A 12238-nucleotide genomic window follows, 5' to 3' on the forward strand; every position below is an offset into this window, starting at 1 on the left:
AATGGTCTCTCCCTGGTTCTTAATATTGGCTCGCACCTCCTCTTTGAACACTTTATTTTCTTGAATCTCTTGGCATATTCCTTCAAGTAAGGTCTCAATCTTAGAGAGCTTATCATCAATTGATGGGTGATTCGGAGCAGATGTGCCATTTTGGTTTTGATAAGCATGTGGAGAAGTGTTGTTGTGGGGGTGTTGAGATGTCCTCTGTGTGAACTGCTGATGAGCTGCATTGTTGTTAGAGTTGTAACGTCTCTGGTCTTGGTTTTGATCTTGCTCACTTCCCCACCCAAAGTTTGGGTGGTTTCTCCATCCAGGGTTGTAGGTCTTGGAGTATGGATCATAGTTTTTCCTTGGTGAATTCCCAATGTAGTTGGCTTGCTCCTGACTACCCTCTGCTTCCTCATTCACTCCTTCTTGGGTTGTTGATGAAGTGGAGATTGCTGCTACTTGATTCCTCTCCATCTTCTTGGTGAGGTCAGCCAGCTGTTGGGTAATGAGCTTGTTTTGGGCCAACAGAGCATCTACATTGTTTAGCTCCATTACTCCTCTTGTGTTCCCTCTTTCAGAAGCATAGAAGTAGTCGTTCTCTGCTACTGTTTCAATAACATTTATGGCTTCCTCAATAGTCTTCTTCTTGTTCAATGATCCTCCGGATGAATGGTCTACGGCCTTCTTTGACTCAAAAGAGAGCCCTTTATAGAAAATATGCAGCTGCACCCACTCGTTGAACATGTCAGGTGGACACCTCCTTGTTAAGTCCTTGAACCTCTCTCATGCTTCATATAGAGTCTCACCATCTTGTTGCCTGAAAGTTTGGACCTCAGCTCTCAGCCTATTGATTCGTTGAGGAGGGTAAAATCTTGCTAATAATTTGTTCATCACGTCTTCCCAAGTTGTCAAGCTTTCCCTTGGGAAAGATTTCAGCCACTTGGCTGCTTTGTCCCTAAGTGAGAATGGAAATAAGTGCAGTCTATAGGTGTCAGGATGAACACCATTAGACTTCACTGTGTCACATATCCTCAGGAAGGTGGTTAGATGTTGATTGGGGTCTTCTTGAACACCTCCTCCAAACGAGCAGTTGTTCTGAACAAGGGTGATGAGCTGTGGTTTAAGTTCAAAGTTGTTGGCATGGATTGTTGGCTTTTGGATGCTACTTCCACAATTGCCTGAGTTTAGATTGATGTAAGAGCCCAAAACTCTTCTATCCTCCCCAGCATGATTTGCTCTACCTCCTCCCCCATGGTTGTAATCTTCTTCTTCATGATGGTTTTCCATGTTGTCTTCCATGTTTGGGTCAAAGAATTCCTCTTCTTCCTCAGCACTAACCACTTTCTTTCCTCTTGCCTTCCTCCTTAATCTAAGGAAGGTCCTCTCAGGTTCAGAATCGAAGGAAGTTGAAGCTCCGCTTCTTCTCCCTGTCATACAACCATCAAGTGCAAGCAAGAAAAGATAGGTGCAGACAGTATTTGTGTCAGAATTACTGTTAGTTGTGGGTGATGCAATATATCAAACAGTTAGTGGGTTAGCAAACAGAATTGAAAATAACAAAGAAAAACAAAAGAGTAGAGGGGGAAGGGAAGAAGTTTAACTAAAACAAAAAGTAAATCACTCAAACAGAAAATGAAATTCACAAAAATAAAAATGCTCAATCTAGTGATCTTCCAATTTAATCATTGTTGATGCACAATCAATCCCCGGCAACGGCACCATAAACTTGATGCACGGAAAACTTGTCTCACAACAAATCTCCCTTCGACAAGTGTACCGAATTTGTCATCATGTAAAAACTCACAATAGAGTGAGGTCGAATCCCACAGGGATTGATTGATCAAGCAACTTTAATTAGAAGAATGTTCTAGTTGAGCGAATCCAGAATTTGGGTTGAGAGTTGTAGAAAATAAATTGGCTGGAATGTAAATAACAGAAAAGTAATAGTTAGAATTAAAGGACTGGAAGTAAATGACTGAAAATAAATTGCAGAATTATAAATGGGAATGGGGGATTTGCTCATAAAAGTAAATGGCTGAAATTAAAGAGAATGGGTAAGATCAGAGATGGGGAGCTCATTGAGCTTAGGAGATGTTGTAATTCTCCGGATCAAGTTCATTTTCATCTCTTCCTCAATCAATGCACTCATTGATCTCCTTGGCAATCTTAAGTGATTGAATTACAATTTCTTGCAATTCAATCTCTCAAATCTTGATCAATAGCCAATTCCTTGGTCAATTTCTCATGAGAAGAGATGAAGTATGGTCACTGATTATACCACATGCATTTCCCAAATCAAGTATTGAGAGGGTTATAGTCACATACCCATCCAAACCCAATTTGGTCCAGCATGAGAAAGCATTTCTAGCTTGATCTCTTCATTCCTCTTTCAAGGTTCAAAAGAGATCCAAGTTTGAATAGCTTCTCTTCTAAGATAACTACTCAATTGGATGAAGATCGAAAGCTTTCAAGTAAAATCAAGAGAAAAGATAGAAGAAGAATAATGAAAATTAGTATTGATCCATCAAATTACAACAGAGCTCCCTAACCCAATGAAAGGGGTTTAGTTGTTCATAGCTCTTGAAAATGAAAACAAAGATGGAGAATACATCATAAAACTAGAAAATGCAGAGAAAGTAAAATACAGAGAGTAGTTCTCTTTTTCCAGCCTCCAGAACTCCTTTCTCAATTCAAAGCTACTCCTATATATACTACTTCTCTCAGCTTCTAGTTAGCTCTTCAAGTCTTAGGCCTTTGGATCTTGAGTTTGAAGCAGTTCTTTTCTTCATTTGGGCTTGGCTTTACTTGCAGAGAGAAAGTGCTAAGTGGGCAGAGACTTTAGCTCAGGGCGTTAGGGGTGTTAACATTTAGTGAAAGTATAAGTTCGAGAACGTTAGTGACACTTAACATTTTCACTAACGTTCCAATGTACCCCTTTGCCTCACGTTAGAGCCCACGTTAACTAGGTTAACGTGACTTCTAACGTGGCCTTGCCAACCTTCGAGAACGTTAGTGACACTCAACATTGTCACTAACGTTCCAGTGTGCCCCTTTTTGCTTCACGTTAAAGCCCACGTTAACTAGGTTAACGTGGCTTCTAACGTGGCCTTGCCAATCTTCGAGAACGTTAGTGACACTTAACATTGTTACTAACGTTCCAATGTGCCCCTGGATCTCACGTTAGAGTCCACGTTAACTAGGTTAAGGTGGCTTCTAACGTGGCCATTCTTAGCCATCCCAACGTTAGTGACAATGTTGAGTGTCACTAACGTTGGCTCATCATTCATTCCTCATCGTTAGCTTCCATGTTAACAAGGTTAACATGGAAGTTAACGTGGCTCCTTGGGGGTTGTGGTTGCTTCCAACATTAGTGACTATGTTGAGTGTCACTAACGTTGTCGACAACTCTCACCTCTTACGTTAGCTCCCACGTTAACCAAGTTAACGTGGGAGTTAACGTGGTGTGTTGCATCCTTAGGCCAATGTTAGTGACTGTTGAATGTCACTAACGTTGGCTTCTCTTCCCCCTTTAACTTTAGAGGCCACGTTAACTGGGTTAACGTGGGCTCTAACTTGGCCACTCATGAGTGTTTGCTAACGTTAGTGACAATGTTAAGTGTCACTAACGTTGGCTCAACTTCCCTTCTCCACGTTAGAGTTCACGTTAACTTAGTTAACGTGACTCTTAACGTGGGCAATGATGGCTTTGAGAGTGTTATTGGCAATCACTTTTCTCATTAACCTTGCAAGTTACCTCCCTTTCCTTGCTTCCTTTGGTCCTGAAATCAAGCAACAGAGTTCATCAAAGTTCTAGTCCAAGTCATGGGTAATACAGCATACAATTTGTCAGTAAATTCATGCAAAATCCTCATGAAATAATGTAAAATGCACAATGTATGCTTGAATCAAGGTGTAGGTGAATATCTACCCAAAACTAGCTTATTTCCTAAAGAAATGCATGAAACTACCCTAAAAATAGTAAAGAAAAGGTCAGTGAAACTGGCCAAGATGCCCTGGCATCACCGTCTCCAGATGACGACGACAAGGAAGTTACTATTCCATGGGGTGGATGGGTGCACGAGAAGCCCTCGGCCAGACGTCGTTCTAGGGCTAGAGCGACAGTTGAGGCAGCAGGACCCTCTTCCTCCACAGCAGCAGCAGCATCCTTACCACCACCACCACCAACACCTGAGCCGACTTATCTGTTGGTGCGGCACCTTCTTCGTTTCATGGTGCGCTTCGAGCGTCGTGTCATGCGACGTCTTGACCGCATAGACCAGGTGTTTGCATCACAGGGCATTGAGCTCCCTCCACTTCCAAACTCTCCCGCCTCTGACGAGCAGGACCAGGAAGAAGAGCATAGCGAGGAGGTGGCACAGCAGGAGACACCACTAGAGACGCAGACCACCACTGAGGTCCAGCAGCCTCCTGAGGTACAGCCAGTACCTGAGCCATAGCCAGTACCACCTCCAGTCCTACAGCCCGAGCCTGAGCATGAGCCACAGCCTGGTGCGATTGTTGACCCCATTCCGAGCTTCAGTAGTAGCATCGAGGACGATGCTTAATTCTAAAGTGTGGGGAGGTCACCGTTCGTGACCGGTGTTTGCATCCATGTGGTGAACTTTCAGACTTCTATCTCTATTCACTACTACTTTATTTTGTTTTATTCCGCACTTTATGTTTTAGATCATTTTAGGATTATTGTAAATATTTATGCTATTGTAGATACTTTTATTTTGGTTGTGCACACTCTTAGTATATATATGCTTTGCATCTTAGTTGTTGAGTGTGATTAAAAAATAATTTCTGGATTGCTAAAAATCTAATCAACCCTTTTTATATAAGAAATATGTTTTAATTGAAAAAAGGGTAAACTAGGAGAATTTTTAAAAAAATTTCTAAATCACAATGTTGCGTTAGGATAAGCGTAGTCAATATGATAAAAATTTCCAAGAAACTCGTTTTTAGGGCACCACCCCAATTGTTTGAAATTTTTTTTAGAACTTGCTTGAGCTATATACTTGTGGATTATGTTTTGAGCTGAGAACACAAGTATGTGAGAATCGACCCTAATTGTGTGGTTGCATCATACATAACCACTTACTTCCATTCTTGTGTACATTATTCTCCTCCTATGATTGTAATCCTTGATTTGTTTAATTCTATATGTCCATTAACTTGTGTATACATGCATTTATATGATTGAGGCCATTGTTCAAATAGCTCACTTACTCAAATAGCCTACCTTTTATCTTCCATTGTTAGCCAATTTTGGGCCTATGCTTGACTCATTTGTTCTTAATTGTAACACACTACAAGCCTAAGTGAAAAAATAATAAATATCCCTTAATTTGGATCTTTGATTAGCCTAGGCTAGTGAGAGTATTTATCATCTGATTCTGGGAAAGTTGGGAACATTGGGTAGAGATAAAAGTGTGTTTATGTTTCTTGTTGAAAAATATTGGGAATTGGGTACATATTCATGTATTAATCATGTGTAAGCCATATGCATTGATGCTCTTGTATATATATAAAATAAATTTATATATAAAAGAAAGAAAAAAGAAAAGCAATAAAAAGGGGACAAAATGCCCCAAAGTTCAAAGTTCAATAAGAGTCAATGCATAGGTGTGGTGATCAAAAAGAGAGTACATGAGTGTGTGAGAAAAGTGAAGAATGGGTAGTTAGGTTTGTTTAGCATTGTATAGGCTGTCATAGGTTAGGTGGAAAGTTTAAGCTAATCAAAGATTCAAATCTCAAGCTCACTTGACCATATGCATCTTACCTTAACCCTAGCCCCATTACAACCTATGGAAAAGACCTCATGATATTTGTATGCATGCATAAATTAATTGTTGATTGTTAGATGAAAAACAAACCTTGGAGAGCATGATTAGGGGAGAATTGAGTGAATCAACCCCATACACTTGAGTGCTTTGAGCAGATACACATCCGGCGAGGGTTTGATCGCTCAATTACATGTTTCCACCCATGATCATCCTTTCTTGCAAGTTTGTGAACTCTTTCAATGATTCAATCCAATTGTGGTTTGCTTGATTGCTAATACCTTAGCACTTGTGCTTATACGCGTATTCTTGGAGGTTGATTTATTTTGACTAAGCCATTGCATCATGTAGATAGATTGCATTTAGTAGTTGCATTGAATAAATGTTAATACCCTTTTGCTTCTTCTTGATTTTAGCATGAGGACATGCTTAGTTTAAGTGTGGGGATATTTGATAAACCCCGGTTTCGTGATTTATCTTGTGCTTATTTTGGGGGATTTTGTCACTTTTTCTCGCATTTATTCAATGAAATAGCATGGTTTTGTAATTCTTCTTTGAATTTTGCTTAAGTGTAAAAACATTCTTTTTATGCTCTAAATTAGTGATTTTAATTCACTTTAATTCCATTCGATGCCTTGATGTGTTTGATGAGTGATTTCAGGTCCGTAAGGCAAGTATTGGATGGAAGAAATGAGGAGAAAAGCATACAAAAAGGGAGAATGCATGGAGAAACAAAGATTGGGAATGCACCAAAGGACGCGCACGCGCACTAGGCGCGCACGCGCAAAAGTGATTTCACCTATGGACGCGCTCGCGTACATGCCGCATCTGCGCGGGTTGAGAATTTGTCAGCAACGCACGCGCGCACATGGCGCGCACGCGCCGATACTCTCATGTGGCCCACTTGGAGGCAAAATGCTGGGGGTGATTTCTGAGCTGCCCAGGCCCAAATCCAACTTGTTTCTGAGTGTATTTCATGTAGAATTGAAGTCCAAGCAAAAAGGGGAGCAATTAGTTTAGCCAACATGAGCCTTTAGTTAGTTTTCTAGAGAGAAGCTCCTTCTTCTCTCTAGAATTAGGTTAGGATTAGGTTAGAATATTTTAATTTCATGTTTAATTACTTGATCTCATCTTGTTTCTTCCATAATTTCTCATTTCTACACCTTGATCCTCTTAGTTTTTATGCTAGTTTCTCAATTTGCTCTCGTTTGTGATGATGACTCATGTTGGGTTTGTTTACATTTAATGCAATTTTGATGTTGATGTTTCTTTAATTGATGAATTGAGTTGTGACCTCACTTTTCTTGCAATTAATAGTGGTAGATTTTAGTATCTTTACAATTTATGATGCCAACTTTTATTGCACTCTAAGTGTTCGATGAAATGCTCTCTTTAGTTCTTGAGTAGTTTTATCAACTCTTGGTCTAGGCCAAGGGACTTGAGTGATCTTGAGTTTTTGGATACAATGGATTTGGTAATTTGAGAACCCTGTGTGATCAATTTGAAGCTCATTGACGCTAACCCACTACTAAGTCAATTGGTAGGGAGGTTAGGACTTATGGGTGGATGTGATTAGGCCTATTTGACATACTTCCAATCTAGGAGTAAATGTTACGTACTTAAGGCTTTGAGAAGTAGACTTAATGGGTTGGCCCCTCATAATTGTCAATAATTGGTGTTAACTAGGATTGTGATCTCAAGTACCGAAGTCTTAGCCAAGAGTTCTTTATTTTGCTTTCTTTACTTACTCGCTCAATTGACTTTCTTGCCATCTCATAAACAAAACCCCCCTTTTTACCCCATCATAGCCAATACGCATGCACTCCATTGGTTCCTAGGGAGACGACCCGGAGTCCAAATACTCTGGTTAATTCTTATTTGGGGGCTTGTTAATTGTGACAAAACCATAATTTTAATTTGATGGCGAGAGTTGTTTGTTGGTTTGGAGCTATGCTTACAACGAAATTCTTCTTTTTATGAGAGAAATTCCTAATCAACACGAATCTCACGTCTGTCAATAAGTAAATGACATGAAGAGCATGTTGAGCATCAAGTTCAAATAGGAATTGACACAAACAAGATTAGTGATAAGTGTGAGAGCATTTGGTCCCATCCTAACTCAATGATAATGAAGCACAAAAACAAAGAATAATGAGTTAGGAAGGACTAAAGCACTAATCATGTGTGTTGAACAAATATTACAATTAATTCTAACAAGTCATGAAGCACCAAGATAATCCAAGAAATTCTTAACAATTGAGTAGAAAGATTCAACACCAATATCAAAACAAGAAAATTAGAAAAGCAAATAAGAACAAGCTATAAAAAAACTTAAAATACAATGAATGAAACTATGCAAATGCAATAAACAAAAGGAAATGAAAAATAAGAAAGATAAAAGGTAAAAATTTAAAAAAAAAGGGGAGAAGAAGAAATAAAAAGAAGAAAGAAGTGATGAGAAGGGTGAGAAGAAAAGAGAAGAGAAGAAAGGGAAGAGAGAAGAAGAAAGTAAGAAGGGAAGAAGAAAGGAGAAGAAAGGAGAAAAGAAAGAAAAAAAAAGAAGAAAGAGGAAGAAAGGAACAAAAATAGGGTAGCTGAGGTGCGAAGGTCACGCTTGCGCAATGGCGATGCGCACGCGAGAAAAGCAAAAAGGTGAACTGACGTGTGAGCGTCGTCCATGCATACGCGTGGAACGCAGAGAAGAGAGATAACGCGTATGCGTCATCCACGCGTATGCGTGAAGCTAAATTATGCTCCCAGCACAAACGCAGCACAAGTCCAGCACAACTCTCTGGTTTTTGTACCAGGAGTCCCACATCAGCCTTTCGACGCATACGCGCTGCTCACGCTCACGCATGGGTGTGCGATAAAGACCAATGATGCGTACGTGTCGCTTACGCTTACGCATGGGGCGACCTCTTTTTTTATTTTTATTTTAAAGAATCGTAAAACGGAAACAGGGCACTCTCCTAACTTATACACATTCTAAGGCAAACAAAATTTAAATTTAACAAAAATCTTTTTAGTTTTTGAAAAATTTTTCAAAGACAATGCAAACAAAACTTGTACTTCAAGCAAAATGCAATTCAAAAACAACTATCCTACTCAAAACATGAATTTAACAAGTAACCTAACAATCAAAACAAGATATGTAAAAGTATTAAAAGAAGAAAACTACCTAACAATGGCAACTCAATTCATCCATTGATTATATCTACAAGAGAATAGAAAGAGTTTACCATGGTGTGGTGTCTCCCACCTTGCACTTTTATTTTAAGTCCTTAAGTTGGACAATTGGGAGGCTCCTTGTCAAGGTGGTTTATGCTTGTATTCATCCTTGAACCTCCAAGGATGCTTGCTCCTCAAATGATTGTCAGAATTTCCAACCGACTTCACCAAGCTTGGGTGAAGTTCTTCCCAAGATATGAGCTCCCAAAATTGGTCTTTATGTTGTGATCTGGGATCCCATATCTTATTTTCACACCCGTCTTCTAATTGATCGTCATTGTTCCATCCGGGTGGTAGGTACATAGAATTCTCATTGGGGCACCAAATTCTCCTCCTAGACCCATACAATTTAGCATTCTTCCAACCATGGGACCTATGCCTTAAGGGTTCAACCTTAATGAGCCTAACATTATTTTTCCACCCACTACACAATTCTCTCATACTCTTAACTCCACAAAGAGCTCTAAGTTGCCCATCCGTTTCAAGTAAACCATATTCAAGTGAGAAAGTAAAGCTTAGGGATAGGAATTTTACCCACTTGAATATTGTGTTGGATGGTTAATAAACCCGATTTTGTGGTTTATCTTGTGCTTATTTTGGGGGATTTTATTAATATTTCTCACACTTATTCACAAGAAATGCATGGTTTTGTGTTCACTTTCCAATGTTGCTCTATGATGAAAAACATGCTTATTTTGCCTAGAAATTGCCATATTTTAATCCTCTTCTATTGCCATTCGATGTCGTGATGTTTTTGTTGAGTAATTTCAGGAATTATAAGGTAGGAATGACTTAGGAGAGAGGGAGAAAGCATGTACAAAAAGGGAGGAACATGAAGAATTAAAGTCTTGGGAGCAGCAGCATCGGCGTGTCCGCGCACTCCACGCACACGCGTGGATGGGATTGGCTGGAAACGGGGCAAAAGGATGGACGCATCCACGCAGATTGGAAGATTTCTATCGACGCGCACGCGCAATTGGCGCGCACGCGTGGATCATAAAAGCAATCGGCGTGCGCGCACGCATGGCGCGCACGCGTGGGAAGCTGCACGTGACCTCATTAAGAGAAATCTTGCCTAGCGATTTCTGAGGCCAAGGAGGCCAAAATTCAAGCTGTTTCTGCATGGAAAAAACCCAAGGATGTTGGGTGGAAGGGGGGGATGACTCATTTTACATTAGGACACAAATTTTTAGCTAGTTTTGGTTCTTTGGTTATTCGAGAGAGAGAAACCCTTGTTCCTCTCTAGATCTAGTTTCCATTTTGATCTTCCCTTGTTGATTTGTGAATTGGATTTTGTTAATTACAATTTTAATTGTTAAATTTGAATTCCTTGTTACAATCTTGCTTACATTTAGTGATAGTTTTATGATTCTTGTCAATTGTCATTTTATACCCATTTCATGAATGTTGTGAATCTTGACTTGTTGATGTTACATTGATGATTTCTATGTTTAATCTTGTTGATTACTTGATTGTATGTTGATAATTGTTAGTGGGTATTTGTGGAATTCAATTTAATTGCTATTTTGAACATGTCTTTTATTAATGCTTACCAAGTATTTGATGAATTGTTTACTTTGATTATGGAGTAGTCTTTTCCACTCTTGGCTTAGGTCAAGGGAATTGGGTAAACTTGAGTCATTGGGTCTAATAGATTTGATGATTTCGGAGCCCTTGGTGGTCAATTTGATACTCATTGACGCCAACCCACTACTAATTTAATTAGTAGGTAGGTTGGGACTTATGGGTTGATGTGGACAAAGCCATTTGACATACCTCAAGTCTAGAGGTAGATATCACGTACTTAAGACTTTGGGGGTAGACTTAATGAGCTTGGTTCCCCATAATTGTCAATATATAGTTGTTGGACAAGGATTGTGATCCCAATTCCCATGCCTAGTCGAGAGTTGCTTTTGTCATTCATATTTGAAAACCAATTTCCAATCTCAATTGCCTTAGTTATAGTTACTTATTTGGGTTAAAGTAGAATTAAGTAGAATATTGCTTGTTCATTGGAATTGCTCAAGTTTTGCGTAGGTAGTTGAATTAGTTTATTACAATTTAAGATTACTTGCTTGTTAAGATTTCCATTTAATTTCATGCGCATAACTCACAATCCCGGATTTCTAACCAATGTCGAAGCACATGTTTGCCCATTCCTTGTGAGATGACCCGAGGTTTGAATACTTCAGTTATTTCTATTGGGTTGAACTTGTGACAACCAAATCCCTCTTCTAAATTTGACCCCCGAGGATTGTTGTTGGTAGAGCTATACTCACAACGAGGTGTTATTAAAGAGAAATCTATCAATACACCCTTGGGTGTTACACGTCAATGGTGACTTAGGAAGGGGTGGTTCCAATGATCTTGCAAGTTCCACTCCCTTGTGCTCTTCCTTAACTACCTCCACCTCTTGGCAAGCTCCTTCAATTTCAATTCCTTGCTCACCAACTTCTTCTATACACCCCTCATTGCTCAAACCATGTGTCGGGGGTTGTGCACGGTCCTCCTTGTCATCAATTTCAGAACACAATGAGGGAGATTCGTCAATTTCAAAAGACACATTGGTTTGTGTGGAATCATCTTCAATTATGGAGCTTTTTTCTTTCTCAACCTCTTCCTCTTGGTAGCTTCCTTCCAATTCAATCTCTTCTTCATTGCTTACGAAGGGTATGGAAAGTGAGGTATCTTCTTCTTCAATCTCCATGTCAAGCCCAATGGGAGAGGATTCAATTGTAGATAGAAACTTATCAATGATTGAATCCATCTCTTGATCAACCTCTTCAAAGTCCTCAACCAGGATATGCCTTGGAGGTTGTACACCCTCCTCAACATCAATCTCAAGCTTCTTGGAAGAGGGCTCTCTAATTCTACATCCCCATGGACTTCCAACATCTCCTAGGTCTTCAACCACTTCTTCCGGCTCAATTGTCTCTACTCCCTCCCTTTGTTACAATTCTTGCCTCAACTCCTCTTCTTCACTTTGAAGCTCCAAATTCACTCACTCGCTATGCTCCTTGATTGCTTCTCCATATTCAACAATAGGAGTACCTTGATCGTATAGGCTTAGGCGGAAGGAGACCATGTTGCTAACGGCTTCTGCCAATGTAGCAATCATGACTTTTAGCTTCTTGAACTCCTTTTGCGTCTCCTCTTGCCTTTGGATGTAAGAGCTAATATCTCTTTGTTGTTCTAGCATGAATGCATGGAGAGATTCATCCATTGGAGGTGGTGTA

At 39.7% G+C, this 12238-nt stretch overlaps 1 non-coding gene across 1 annotated transcript; it reads left to right on the top strand.

Moving 5' to 3' along the window:
* The first annotated feature begins 730 nt into the window (after positions 1-730).
* On the top strand, positions 731-834 carry LOC112760371 (small nucleolar RNA R71). The gene has a single exon (XR_003180815.1). It is a non-coding gene; the product is annotated as a small nucleolar RNA R71 (small nucleolar RNA).
* Positions 835-12238: the final 11404 nt, after the last annotated feature.

This window comes from Arachis hypogaea, chromosome 16, assembly GCF_003086295.3.
Source record: "Arachis hypogaea cultivar Tifrunner chromosome 16, arahy.Tifrunner.gnm2.J5K5, whole genome shotgun sequence".
Taxonomy (NCBI): Eukaryota; Viridiplantae; Streptophyta; class Magnoliopsida; order Fabales; family Fabaceae; genus Arachis; species Arachis hypogaea.